The 8633-nt window shown below is 35.6% G+C and overlaps 1 non-coding gene across 1 annotated transcript; it reads right to left on the bottom strand.

Annotated features, from left to right (window-relative positions):
* Window positions 1–4729: 4729 nt before the first annotated feature.
* On the bottom strand, window positions 4730–4835 carry LOC128285921 (small nucleolar RNA R71). The gene has a single exon (XR_008276468.1). It is a non-coding gene; the product is annotated as a small nucleolar RNA R71 (small nucleolar RNA).
* Window positions 4836–8633: the final 3798 nt, after the last annotated feature.

Below are 8633 nucleotides of genomic sequence, written 5' to 3'. Positions count from 1 at the left end.
GTTTTAATTTTTTTATTTACCAATTTTCTATATTAACCTTAGTTATAAATCATTTCATTCACCTAACATATGCTTAACAATGTACACTTATAATAATAATGGACTAATTACCATTTTAGAACCTCCAATTAAAATTCCTTAGCTATTAGACACCTTTAACTAGTAGAAATCAACTTTTACGCTTTACGCGATTTAGTCCTTTTTCTCAAATTGACCAATTAAACGATAAAATTTCTTTACGAGATTTTCACACATACATGCTATCATGCTATAAACATTAAAATAATAATAAAATGAATATTTGACCTCAAATTTGTGGTCCCAAAACCACCGTTCTAATTTAACTAAAAACGGGTTGTTACATTTGAAGTTGTGCACAAAAAGCTTTTAGGTACATGTTTATGTTGGTGATAGAAATGGCTTGATTTTTTCTAATTTCATGTCCACATGGCCTATAACCCGGGCATGCGACACGGCATGTGTCCCCTGTAGGTTTTAAAGGATGCAAGTCAGGTTGTTACACGGCCTGGCACACGGGCGTGTGGCGTGGTCGTGTAACCTAACTTCGAAAGTTACAAGGACACGAGATAAGCTGGGACACGGCCGTGTGTCCCTATTTTGATTGTTACATAGCATGAGACACAGACGTGTGTCTTAGCCGTGTGACCCCTGCAGTTCAAATTTTCTATCTTTTTCCTGAACTTTTCAAATGTTTCCAATTTAGTCCTAATTTGTTTTTAAAGTGTTTTTAGGGCCTCGAGGGCTCGATTAAGGGACGCTAAGCATGTGAATTAATGATTTAATTTGTAACACCTCTCACCCGTATTCAACACCAAAATAGGGTTAAGGAGCATTACCGGACTTATAACACATTTAAACATACATTTCACATACAATTAATCACAAAGTATACATTCCATTCACAACCAAAAATTTTGTCCCTAATACGAGTTTACGAGGCCCTAAACATGCATTAGGAGTGGCTCAGGACTAAACTGATAACTTGAGAAACTTTTAAAGTGCTTAGAAAATTTTCTCAAAAACAAGGGACATAGGCCCGTGTGGCCCAGTCATGTCTCTCACATGGCCAAAGATACGTCTGTGTCGCAGGCTATATGGACATTCGAAATGGGAGCACATGGTCATTTCTCAGCCTATATCTGACCCCGTGTAACTCTCTGACTTGGGTTACACGGCCAACACACACGCCCGTATGGCTAGTCCATTTGCCCTAAAAATGGCCATACACGCCTGTGTGTCAGGCCGTACCAAACCTGTAGGGTATACTGACTTATGCCACATGGCCAAGTCACACGCCTGTGTGTGAGGCCGGTGGAGCATACTAACTTGTTTTAAATTTAAACACCAGGGGGCACACACTGTAACCGTGTGTCAAATACGGTTGAGACACATGCCCGTGTCTCTACCCGTGTAGACAAAAATAGGCTATTTACCAAGCCAATTTTTGCCACCCAAACTCATATGTAGCTACACCACATCAATTGGCACCAACACATAGCATATATAAGCATTTAAACCAGCCAATTCAAGCGTAAATCATGCACATTATATACTTTCATTTTACATATACACAAATCACCAAAATATGCTATACTATTTGTACCAAACTTTACTTCCTCAATTCATCAATATGACCATTATCAACTATACAACATTTGATCTATATTCTCAAGCATGTTAATCAATCAAAACTTGGCTATTAGATATCTATTATGCTAACTATCCACTAGCATCACATGTCCAACTTTCAAAACATCACACAATCCATATAAAAATATATATACAATATTCAAACATACTAAAATAACCCAAAATAAGCCATCACTCATGGCTATATATACAAACCAAAATATAAACATTTACAAGCCATTTCAAATGGCACAACACATTACCAAAATGACCAAAGTTCCTATACATGCCATATACTCAAAACATAAGCACAAAAGTACCAAAGTGATAGTAGGATAGTGTGACGAAGTCTCCAACGATCCCCAAATCTGAGCTAGCTTTGAAGTCACTATAAAACATGGAAAAATAAACCAAGTAAGCTTTATAGCTTAGTAAGCTCGTATTAATAAACTAAAAAACCTTTCTCATTTTCAATCACAATCTTATATATGAACTTCACAACTTCTTTGATTTAAGCTTATACGGCTCATGTACATACCTGTACCATCTCGTATCAATCTCATACACAATCACATCTTTCATTTACCCATTGAACCATTCGAAATACTATCGGATACATGGGAAACTCGCACCCCAGGTGCCATATATATAGCCAATACTATCTCAATCACATATCACATATATGCTCACTCTCGAGCTATCAATGGGCCTGCTCACACAAGCTATGGGTCAAGTCGTAGCTACTCGATGCTGCTTACACAAGCTGTCAAGTAAACACAACAAATACTGGTATACTCAGCCACCGGTAGGATGTACAGGACCAGCACCCAGATCAAATAATCACAATAATCCCTAATGACATGTCACTAGAATCCAAATCTATTCCTAAGGTTCAACCGGGATTTCGAATGCCGAATCATTTTCTAATCATTGTCGAATATGTCTGTAGTCTCGTATTCACAATTTATACAATATCAAAGCATTTAAAACATAATTATAATAATACTTATTACATACGAACTTGCATCCGATGTAAAAAAAGCTAAATTGGTCGATTAGTTGAGAACTTTATTTTTCCGTTGATCTAGATCCGAGTTTCGCTTTTCTTGATCAATGCAATGTAAATAGCTTGGTCGAATACCCTACCTAGCATGCTTTAATGGTTTCCTCCTTTAAAATTTGGTGAAAGAGATGATGAAGATGATTTAAAAAATGGTTTTGTTTTATTTATTTTATGATTATTAACATTTTACTTAATTAACCTTAGTAAATAAACATTAAAATCACATAATACATGTCCAATATTTTCCACTCACCAATAAAATGGTCTAATTACTACTTAAGGACTCTTACTTTAAGGTTCTATAGCTATTAGATACTTTTAGCTAATAGAACTCAAGTTTTACACATTACACGATTTAGTCCTTTTTATCAAATTAACTAACCAAACGATAAAATTTGTTAACGAAATTCTCACACAAATATATTATCATGCTATAGACATTAAAATAATAATAAAATAATAATTTTTACATCAGATTTGTGGTCCCAAAACCACTATTTTGATTTGACTAAAAATGGGCTGTTACATAATTCATGGTTTCATTAATGTATAAAATGTATGTTTTTACGTTACGTTTTTACAGTAATACTCTATAACCCTATTTCGATGGCAGATAGGAGTTAGGGATGTTACAAGAGGTATGATTAATTAACTATTCTATAAGGTTTTTTTAGCGGATTAATTGTTTAGGAGAGGAAGAACCTAAACCCTAGGCCTGACAACCCTAAAAAGTAATTAAGGTGGGAATTAAACCAAATTTGGTATGGCCTATCCATGAACACCTTAACCTTGAACCTGTCTGGACTGTGAGGTTGAAAGATAAGTTGTTCTTCCCAACTCAATATTTTAGTGGAAGATCGAAAAATCCTGTTGGGTTTTGACTAGTTGATTGAACAAGAAAACCCAAAACTATAGTTGGCTATTGATTACTGAAGTGAGCTAATCACCCGTACCCAGATTTGATATATATTTTATTATTTGATTTCTCGTGATTTATTTATTTATTTTCATTTCTTTCTTTTCTTATTATTATTCATATAGATTACCACAACCTTTCTTTTTATTCATCATACTATAATCCATGTAAAGTACTAATTAGATCTATTTATGTTTAGGTTAGAATTAATTTAATGCTCGCCTCCCTTGGATATGATTGTCGGAGTATTTACCTGTTTTGTTGTAACTATATTACAACCTGATCCGTATACTTGCAGATACTGCTTTTCATATCTTTTGTGCAGGATTTCTACTCTGAACGTTGGTATGTCCAGAGGAGGTCAAGTTGTCAGTGCCGTTGTCGGGGAGGTAGCGTCACTAATATTGATTTTAATTTTTGCATATTAATAGAATAATTAAGAAATTTTTAGGTTATAGCTACAAATTTATTTTTCTTATTCTCTACTAATCCTGTCTTTTTGGGTTTAGAATAAGACTCGTAGTAGGGGACCACCCATAAAGCCAGTCACAGATCTAGAAAGAATAATCCGAAGAAATCGTCAATAGTAACAGCAACAGTAGCCAATGCAAAATTAGCTATCTGTTGGAGGTAATTTACCACCACGCGAGAATCCACTGTTCAACGAAGTTTATAATAATAACCTAGAAGATTCACCACCACCACCACAGCTACCTGCAAATATAAATATGCCACGTAACGAGAAGACTCTGAGGGAATATGTGCTACCAAATTTGGATACGATTCAAGGAAGTATAACGAGGCCAGCCATTACGGCCAATAATTTTGAGACTAAACCAACAATGATCCAGAATAATTTATAGTTTTGAGAAACAATGACAGAAGATCTAAGCTAGCATCTAAAATGGTTCCTCCGGCTTTGTGATACCTTCAATACAATGGAGTCACTAATGGCGCTATTCGTCTTTAGTTGTTCCCCTTTTCATTAATCGGTAACCTTTTTTCTTGGCTAGACTCGCAAGCACTACGATCAATAATGACAGGGGACAAACTCGTAGGGAAATTCCTACAGAAGTTCTTTCCTATTAGCAAGACAGTCTAGCTAAAAAAAGAAATTTCAATGTTTAAACAATTAGAAAGAGAAAGCTTTGAAGAAGCATGGGAGTGTTTTAAGATGCTGATTCAAAAATGCCCACACCACGGATTTCCTAAGTGTTTACAATTGCAAATTTTCTATAATGGGTTGGATGTGCAATCAATATCAGGATTAGATGGAGCAACAGAAGGTGCCCTCATGAACAGAACGTATGAGGATGCATAAAATTAATAGAAAGTGAGGCAATGAACTCCTGCTAGTGGCCAACTGAAAGATATGCATATGGCCAAAGGCCATCTACGATGAAGGTTGTCTAGGAGGATGATAGATATCAATAATTAGTGGACAGAATCAACTGAATAGAGCCTAAGAATAATGCACCATCTATATACAGATGAGACAAACCACTCTTCCATTACATTAACAATCCCATCGAGGATGTGAACTACATCAGAAATAGGGGTGGAAATCCCTATTCGTATACATACAAATTTGGATGGAGAGATCACCCAAATTTGAGATAGGGAGGAAACCAAAGAGGAGGTAATAGCTCTAACCAAGTTAAAAACACTAACTAGCAACCTCCTTATTTACAAAAACCTCAAGAAAAGGTCAGCCCAAATGACCATACTGTATGTGGCCAAAATCTGGATAGAATCGAGGGGGAGATGCAGCCAATAAGAATAGATGTAAAGTAGGTGCAGTTTGAGTGCACCAATTCAACAAGAACATTGACTAAGCTTGAAGATCAAATGGGCCAATTGATGAGCATGATAGGTGATATAAAAACACAAATTGGCACAAGTATTCCTAGTAATACCGAAAATAATCCTTAAAGAGAAGGGAAGGAGCATCTGAAAGTCAAGTGCTCCAATCAGGTAAAGTACTGAGTAGCCCAGAGATGAAACACCCCAAATCCTAAAAACCCTGTTAAAATTATTTTTGTGTGTTGTGGCATGAATGTATGTCTGACTTAGTGGTTTAGTGCTCTGGGAGTGTTTGGGAAGTCATGAGTTCAAGCCTTGGCTTGAGCAAAGTTTTGGTTCTACTTGAATAAACCCTTGTCTTCAACTATTAGACTCTTAAATTAATGTGAGTGTTGTATGTCATGAAAAAGCCTGCTGGACTAGTGGCAAGTGGCATGTTACTAATGTAACACCCCGTACCCGAGACCGTTGCCGGAGTCAAACACGAGGTATTTACGGACTTATTTCATTGTAAAACACAGTTCATTTAAAATTTCCGCATAAGTCGGCTAATCGCATCACTGTCACCTTAAAATCATATCTCGAGTTCCAAAACTCGAAAACCAGCTTCAGTAAATTTTTTCTCAAACTAGACCCATAATTACATCTACAAATTTTTCTAAAATTTTTGGTCGAGCCAATTAGTACAGCTTTATTAGTTAAAGTCTACCTGCTTTGTGGTTCAATCGCTCGACCTTCATGTATTACGACTTAATATCTTCCTGCACAGGCTTCATTACTTATGCCGCTTGTTTCTAACGAAACTAGACTCAAAAGGAATCTATACATATATGGAATGACTTCTAATTATCTCTGGTTAATTTATAGTGAATTTCAAAGTCGATCGGGGATCCGAAATCGCCCGCCCTGCTCCACTAAAACTTAAATATCTCCTAAACTAAGACTCATATGATCGTTTCGTTTCTTCCATATGAAAGTAGATTCATCAAGGTTCGATTACATAATTTATTCACTATTTAATTCCATTTCTACTATTTTTAGTGATTTTTAAAATTTACATCACTGCTGCTCATTAACCATATACATACAAAATGATTATAACACTATGCTCAAAATATATAAGCCATTTTCGCATGGCTATCCAAATATATACAACACCAAGGTACTTGACTAACAACAAAAGGGTAGTCCTATACATGCCATTTTCAGAGTTCAACCAAAAGTGTACCAAAAGGGCTTTGATAGTGTGGACAACTTCGACTTCGACAATCCCGAGTCCGATAGCTGACGAACCAAAATCTATAGAACAGAGAATCAAAGAAACGGAATAAGCATTTAATGCTTAGTAAGTTTTGAGCAATGAAATTAGGCACAATTGAAGTATAGCATTCATATGACTAAACGGATAATTTCATATACACACATTCTCAAAATCATACCTACTTCACATCACCAACCCTTGTACTCATACAAGAGATCAACTTAACCAAAAGCCGGAAGCTCATTAAACGACTGAGCGAATACTATTTAAAGGGAATTAACTAATCCAATGCATATACAAAACATACCTCTTCATTGGGATTTTACGAGCATAATAATTGAAATTTATTACAGCAAGATCGCTCATTCCCAAACCAAGTACCTTCGGGCTTTAACCGGATATAGCCACTCGCTCAAATGCCTTCGGGACTTAGCCTGGATATAGTAGTTCGCACAAATGCCTTCGGGACTTAGCCCGGAATTAGTCACTAGCACAAATGCCTTCGGGACTTAGCCCGGTTATCATCCGAATATTCATGCACATATCAGTAAATCATGACACATCTTTATCTCATTTTCATAACTAGAATTCAAACACAAGTCAATTATTAAGCATTCCCATTTTCTACTCAATAGCCACATACAAACAAAGATGATTTGGTTTGCTTTGTGACATGATCTCTATGCACATACGGCTACCCATCATACGATAGACTAATTAACTCAACATATAATTCAAGTAGAACCATTATATCACCGTATATTAGTTATGATTATACGTCATGTCTTAATCAAATCGTAAACTAAGTTTCATTACTCGAAAACTTACCTCGGATGTTGTCGAACGATTTCGACGGCTATTCGATCACTTTTTCCTTCCCTTTATCGGATTTAGTTCCCCTTTGTTCTTGAGCTTAATTTAACAAACAAATTGATTTAATCATTTGACATCAAAAAGAGAAACTCAAGGTATTTAACCCATATATACATTAGACATTAGAGTCACATATATATGAAATCATGACTCAACTCAACATATTAGCCCACACTCTCTTTTAGCCGATTATCTAAGCCAAGATAAAAGCATCAATATGCTTGCCTCTAACCGAATACATGCAACATCAATCTACCTCATGTGGCCGAATATGCATGTCTATGCTGAGGCCGATTCTATACTTAATACATTCTACGAATATGGTTACTTGTATTGACTAAATACCATTTTGTTTCAAGTTCAAAACTCGGCTAATACCCATATATACACTAGCAATCAAATATTAACATTTGTACTTCACCTTAATAGCTAGCTTAGCAAACCTTAATTTAACATATAATTGTTCATAACACAATTAAAGCATCCTCTCCATTCCATCAATTCAAAACACATACATTAACCTAATATCAATTAACTAAGCACTTTAACAATTTTTTTCTTTAACTACACACATTCGGCAATGACAAAGACAATTTAACAAACCTTAAATTCAACTTATAACAACATATACTCAATATTCAAAGCATTTAACATCACTTCGTCATGCTTTTACATCATGGCCGAATGCTCCTTTTAACCCATTTACCCTCACAAAGCATGAATTTCATCATCCAACTTACAAGCTTACAATCCCATGAATTTTAACCTCATAATATCTATCCAACTCTCACTCATTAGCTTCTATCATCAATCTCCAACAACACTAAATAAAAATATACTTCGTGGGTCTAAGGTAGAACCAAGAAAGGAACTCATAAATATCAAGATGTAAGCAACTACCATTGTTCATCTAGATTTAGCATGTAACAACAACCATCACCCTTATTAATCTCCATGGCCGAAAACCTTACTCATTCCACACTCAAAATTTCAACATGGGTTACAAAAATAACTTGATATCTCACTCTGTAACACCCCGTACCCGAGTCCGTTACCGGAGTCAAACA

Source organism: Gossypium arboreum, chromosome 12 (assembly GCF_025698485.1).
Source record: "Gossypium arboreum isolate Shixiya-1 chromosome 12, ASM2569848v2, whole genome shotgun sequence".
In the NCBI taxonomy this organism is placed as follows: domain Eukaryota; kingdom Viridiplantae; phylum Streptophyta; class Magnoliopsida; order Malvales; family Malvaceae; genus Gossypium; species Gossypium arboreum.
The sequence above is the reverse complement of the archived record's forward strand: the minus strand, read 5'-3'. Positions and strand labels throughout refer to the sequence as shown.